Source organism: Centruroides sculpturatus, unplaced genomic scaffold (assembly GCF_000671375.1).
Source record: "Centruroides sculpturatus isolate CEXI.00-Female unplaced genomic scaffold, Cexi_2.0 scaffold531, whole genome shotgun sequence".
Lineage (NCBI taxonomy): Eukaryota > Metazoa > Arthropoda > Arachnida > Scorpiones > Buthidae > Centruroides > Centruroides sculpturatus.
In genome coordinates this window covers 114,759-121,674 of record NW_019384680.1, presented here as the reverse complement: position 1 = coordinate 121,674, position 6,916 = coordinate 114,759, and the positions used below count along the sequence as shown (strand labels likewise).

Sequence of the window (6,916 nt, the reverse complement as noted above, 5' to 3'; positions counted from 1 at the left end):
AAGCCATTGGAATTGTTAACCATTTCTTTAAGTTTAGAACCTTTTTTATCAAATATTTTGATAAATTATTATGAATTTTTATTTATTATTTTCCCTTTAAGTTTATGATTTTACAGTATTCTAAGATCCTTTACAATTTCTGAATATGAATGTAATTTGATATTTATTTTGTCAATATTTTAAAATTATTAATAAAAAGATATGTATTTTAATAGGAAGGAATTGATTTCATGTATTCAAAACTTAAGAACTCAAATTGTTGAAATAGAAGATGATTTTTCTAAAATGCATTTAACAAGTGTTTTATCTGTTAAACAATGCAGATTACAAAGACTTTCATTTCGTGAAAAGTTAGTTAAACTTTCATATATTCAATATAATCATTTTTTTAAGTTTAATTTCATTAATTTTAATGTTTCATTTACAGTAGTTATGTTGATCACAAGATTACTATATAATTGTTGAACTAAAAATTTAGCATTATTCATAGATAATTAATACAACAAATTTTTATTTTAAATATAAAAAATTTATTCAAATATATTTTAATTTTATATATTTATAATTAATATTTAAAAGATATGGAAAATAATTTATACAAAAAAAAAAATTTCTAATTAGTTTACAGTTGTTTATTTTGAAAAAATTTAAATTGATTATCTTAATATTTATCATTTATTTATTATTAAGAAAATCCATTTTAAGTCTAATATTCTTGTATGTAGTTTAAAATTGACCCAACAGTAATATTAATATCATAAACTGTAAAATTTTTTATAGAAACTAAAATTTAACTTTTATTACATTATTCAATAACACTATAGAACAAAAAAAGTTCTGTTCCACACATCAAGAAATCAATACATCTGTGAAAATAGAGGCCAAATGTAATCTGAAACTGTGCGTTGTTTGGCAATATCAAGTCCTATGCACATTTAAAGAATTTTTATGATATAGTTAGAAGCTACTGTAGCTAGAACATGAAGTATTGCAACCATCTGAAATATTATGTACAGTATTTATATGTAAAATTGGTTGCTGAATCTGAAAATAATAAAAATGAGATGGTTTAAAGTGAATACAATGATTAAAACACTCATTTTAAGATGTAAAACTCAAATTTCTCATTTTAATCATTTTTAAGCTTTTATTTTGTATATTAAAGGATAAAATGTAAAAATTAATTTTACAGATTAATTAATAAATCTGTATTGAATGAATTCATCAGTTTTTCAATAAATTCAATGTTTACAGGATTTCCTGATTTCATATTCACAGACTTTTTTATTCTTATTGTAGTCTTAAACTGTTGGTGAGATAAGATTGCAGCAGCTTTGACATGTAGTTTTTGGTTTTTAGTAAAAACTGTACATTTCCAAGATGAGAAAGTATTTTGTAAGTAGTTAAATAAGAGATTTTTGCAAACAAAGAGAACATCTGTGCAGGTCAACAAAGAAAGAGTAAATTACCATATGTAATTATCTTTTCTGGCAAGCCAAAATACATTCAAGAGCAGGGTAAACAACATATTCTGTTTAAAGGAATATAAGGAGTTGAAGTCCAATCATTGTTTTATTTTTTTGGCATTATTTTTAGTTATTTTTCTTTTTGGGACACTGTTTTTAAGGATGGAAAACTCCCAAAATCCCAAAAATAAGCTAAATTCAAAATTAGAAACAAATGTTTACTTGCATATATGACTAATCCCATAATGCTCAAATATGTAAATAGGATTGTGCAACATTACACTTTGTAAACCAGATAAAAGATGAAGATACCTGTTCATTGGCAAGGTGTAGCTCCTAAAAGTGACCTTGAGAGGGGTGAACACAATCAGACCTTTGGACCAAATTGTCTGGCATTAGTTTTGGTGACAGCTAAGTGCTTAACTCATAAAAGAGATATATTCTTTGTTTTTCAATTTAGTTGGTACTGGTTGAGATTTAATTAGTTGTATGTCCCAAGTGGGAAAAAGAAAATTTTTTTATTCTGTTTTTTTTTTTGTACGTAATTGATCTGACTTGTTTTGAATATTTAAAATATTTATTACTACTAACTTCTTGTTCATAGTTCTTGTTGTTTATATACACTATATTATAATTCAGTGTTTTTCAACCTTCTTGAATAAGCGACCCCTTTAAAGTTAAAAAATTCTGGCAACCTGGGGGTCACCAGAATTTTAAAATCACTGACATAGTTTTAATACGGCTGTATTAAAACTATATCAGTGATTTTAAAAACTACGTATTTAAGTTTCTTTCTGTTGAGATCTAAATATAGATAAAAAAAACCAATTGAACTGTAAAATAAACAGGCACAGCCTTCTCACTGAGATTGTAGTTTTTTATTGTAGTATAGGACCTACAAACACTTGTCTTTTTCTTTTATCTGCGACCCCTGTGTAAGGTTTAGCGACCCCCCACCCTGAGGGTCGCGACCCATAGGTTGAAAAACACTGTTATAGTTCAACTTAAATATTATCCAGAATTTTTTTGCTTACATGTGTGTCGAATTCAATCTTTTTTTCTGTTAAGTAGTGGGAATTAAAACATACTGTGACCCATGTCCAGGCCTGGTACTTGATATAACCCTAATTTTGTGTAACACCATGTTTTTGGACTTAGTTTTGATTGTGTGGTACGTTACAGGATAAATGCAACACCTGCATTTTTCTGGCATGCAAAGATGCTAGATGTAGGGCAAAAGCAAGATAAAATATACAGTAGGCTAAGTTTTAAAAAGAGAGTGCCATTTTTATATATATATATACAAGTATATTTACACACACACAAAAATTACAGGCTGCACTAGACACATATAGAAACACCTTTGTTCCAAACAAACTTGTCAATATTCGGAGCTGGATATGATACGAATCCTTGCTGTTAAAATGCACGTGAGTATATCACAAAAATATTCCTCAGTCAATGTCTGCTGTTTGTAGTTCACCAATTATAACACAAAGTTCTAAATGTCCAGTCAGTACTTTTGTCAATGCAAATGGATTTTTACCTTCCATCCAATAACACAAAACCTGCACATGCATCTAACCGCACCACTCAGTTACTTGGTGCACCCTAACACAGAAAATACACCTTTTGTAGCCTCACCAGGCAAAAAAAAAAAGCTCATGTTGCCAATCTGTGCTTCCTCAAGTACCCCTTCCCTCTCCCTAACATGCTGCCAACCCGTATACCACAAATTCAAAACAAAAAATTACGTATAGCCCAAAAACCTGTGACGACACAATTTGATTTGTTTATGGCTAACTTCATCATCAGCCCATGTTTTAAGTTAGACCCTCTTAAAATTCCGAAAAGTTTTAATATACTTTTCCATTTGGAAAAGTCTGATTGCAAGGTAGGATGCAAGATAGTTTTATCCTAACTGGTGTCAGGAGATCTTTACAATAGTCTGAGAAAGTTGAATAATTCACACATTTTCATCTTTCAATGATTAATAACGGCCATTGTTAGTGAGATGAGGTTGTTCCAGACCCCTCGGTTGTCACATACATGTTATATATGTTAGGCTCAAAGACTGAAAGCACTCATTGAACAAAAAAATCAACCACAGCATGTTCTGATTTTTCAATTCCAACCACAATTGGAATTTCATGTTATGGAACTTTCAAAAATGTGTATCTGTTTAGGCATATTTGATAAGATCACAAAGTGAAATTTTTGTCAATATTTTTTTAATATTCAACCAAAATGAAATCTAGCAATATGAAAATGCCAGAATACATTGTGGATACTTATTAATGAAGTCATGATGCAATGTGTTTGTGCTGGTGAATGGAATAAAGCAGTGGTGTGCCATCATTAGAAGCAGTGGATGCGCCGCTTCCCCTGTATTTTCTAAAAAATAAATACATATTAATTTTAATTATATGAAAATAATCGCACAATATTTTATTATAACCGCAAGATGTATCTTATTACAAATTNTTCTAAAAAGAAAAATATATATTTTATAGGACTTACATTTATTTTATATTTTTCAGAAGAAAGCTGCTATAAAATATATACAAAAAATGGAACTAGCAAAAGAGGAATGTTTTAAAGAAATGGTAAGACCAAATAATACTATAGTTGATTCTCAGTTTGTAGGCTAAGTTTTAAAAAGAGAGTGCCATTTTTATATATATATTTTTTTTTTTTAGTTGCAGTTTAACCAGCATGCCAGTCATTAATACTTCTCTCTTACCATATTTTCATAGATTAAATGCTATTTACAACTGATTTAACTGATGGAAAATACATATTTATAAATAAATTTCTAGATTGGTTGCAATATTGGAAAACTATAAATTCTTGTAAAGAAATGTTAAGAAAAGAAATATATGTTTTCAAGTTTACCAAATATGCCATTTTAGAAATGTTGAGATACTGCATTGAAGAAATAAAATTTAAGCATTTTCTGACAGGCAAAGTGTAAACTGATGCATTAGATTGTTTTGGGGAATATCATTGATTGACTAGTTTACAATATGCTGTCACAAACCACACAATACCTGTACCAAAAATAGACCTATTTCAAAGCAAGGTGCACCTGGTTTGTTACACAGGCCAGGTGGACCTTGCCTCAAAATAGGTCTATTTTTGGTAAATTTGGAATATATATTATATATATACCAAAAATGTAAATATTTGTGGTCTGTCAATCTGTGACTTATGTGCAATTTGGCCCAACAATCTAAAATTTTTGGCACATTGCTTAAATTATAATTTTGATTTTTTTACCATATAAAATAATATGATAAACTGATAAGAATGAACATATAAAATTTATTCTTATGCACCAATTTATTTCTAAGTTACTCTTTATTCAAATATGTTTAAAAATAAATTGAAAAAAAATGTATTCAGTATGGAATAATTTAATACATGTCTAACTTTTAAATTCTAAGGAAATTCTATAGTTAATCATATTTTTAGGTCAGTTTGATTCACTTACAGCTATTCACTTGTTTGGTTATCAGCTTAGTGTACATAATGTGTGTTCAGTATATTTATTAATACTTCTTTTCCAAAGTGTAGCTTTCTTTATTAAAAATTATTATAATCCATGTTCATGTTTGTCATGATTGTCTATTAAGATATTTATGTTTCTAAAATACACAGAAATACATTAATAATTTTATAGTAATTTTATTCTAAATTTATATTTTAATAGGTTAAAACAATTTGAACAAGCAATATTAATGTTTCAAGAAACAAAAGCAGTTCTAGAAGCTAGATTAATTAGAATTCAAGTAAGTGAATTTAAATATTTTTCAATAATATGTTTACCAAAAATTTCAAATAATTTGCAGAAATTAATATTATTTAATATTTAGTTTTTTTACATTTTTAACCCAGTAATAGAAGTAATTTATTATCCTGTTTTCTATGGTTTTTCATGAAATTAATAAATGAAATCTTATTAAACATAACAGTCTTCTATTTTTTCTACAAAATATTTCACTGAAAATTGTTATTTAAAGGACTAGATGTGTTCTTGTCTTAATTGACATTTTCCATGTCTCCTGAGTTTTTGATTTTTTTTAAAGAAAATAAAAAATATGCACTTTGTTGCTATTTTTTCAGATAAATTGGAAGTTATATTTTTATTATATAAATAAATGTTAATGTATTTTTATGTTTAATTTAAGTATGTAAAATATCATAACCTATTACTTTTTATTGAAATAAATAACTTTACACGTGGACTTCATGAGAAAATGATATGGCTGACTTGCATGTGTTCATTTACAAGAAAAAAAGTTTACTTTTCTGCTGTGCAACAGAGGGCATCTTGTCATATTTTTTCTTTTTAGTATAAAAGAAGTGACCAAGAAAGATGAACACTGTGCTCACTGATTAAATAAAGTCCTCTTATCACTCATTGAATTATCACTTGACAGAAATAGAGGAAACTTTGTATAGTTCAAATTACCAGAGGAAAGTAGATAAGTGACTTCCACTTCTTCAAGATCCCAATGATCATCCAACTCTGCTGAATGTACATTTGGAACATTTCTTTTAGAACTTTTAAAAACTCAAGTATATACACTTAGACAATTTGATTTACTGGTTCCTGAACTCTAAATAAAAAATGTAATTGTTGCACTTACTTTGCACTGTTTAAAATATATGAAGTGTATAAACCCTTGTGATAAGTTAAAAAGTTATTTATTGGTCTCATCCTCTCTTTCATCTATGATCATACACTTACTCACAAAAAGAAATCGAAGGTCTCACATACATGAATCAGTTTTGTGAGTTTTCCCAAAGAAAAAACAATGACTGGTATCAGTAATTATGACATTATACAACAAGCTTATCCAGCAACAGTATATTGAGAGACCTCAAAACATAAGAGAAAGCATAAGAGAACTGTTTTCTTTAAAAGTGAAAATTGTTTAGTTACCTCCAGCAGGACCATATGCTAGTAAATAACTATGTATAACTAAGAATACACCATATGTATATTTTTAAAATTTAAGTGAGTTTTAATTATAAAAGAGTTTTAATTTAAGTTCTAAAAGAAAAAATATATATTTTATAGGACTTACATTTATTTTATATTTTTCAGAAGAAAGCTGCTATAAAATATATACAAAAAATGGAACTAGCAAAAGAGGAATGTTTTAAAGAAATGGTAAGACCAAATAATACTATAGTTGATTCTCAGTTTACATAAATTTATTTTATAAATTTTACAATAAGTGTAATTTATGCTGAAACAATATCATATACACAAATAGCTATCTACTTTTTTGGAGATTAAGATATAAAACATTTTATTAAATCCAATCATCAGAATTTCAAGACAATAATGACAGAAAATATGACTTGAAAAATCAGAGTTGCATTTTCTGTCATTATATTGACCCTGAAGATCAGCTGGAAAGACCAAAAGTACTAGGATT

At 27.4% G+C, this 6,916-nt stretch overlaps 1 long non-coding RNA gene across 1 annotated transcript; it reads left to right on the top strand.

Moving 5' to 3' along the window:
• Window positions 1–215: 215 nt before the first annotated feature.
• Window positions 216–6,636, top strand: LOC111626949. The gene is made up of 3 exons (XR_002756952.1): window positions 216–350; window positions 5,179–5,257; window positions 6,580–6,636. It is a non-coding gene; the product is annotated as an uncharacterized LOC111626949 (long non-coding RNA).
• Window positions 6,637–6,916: the final 280 nt, after the last annotated feature.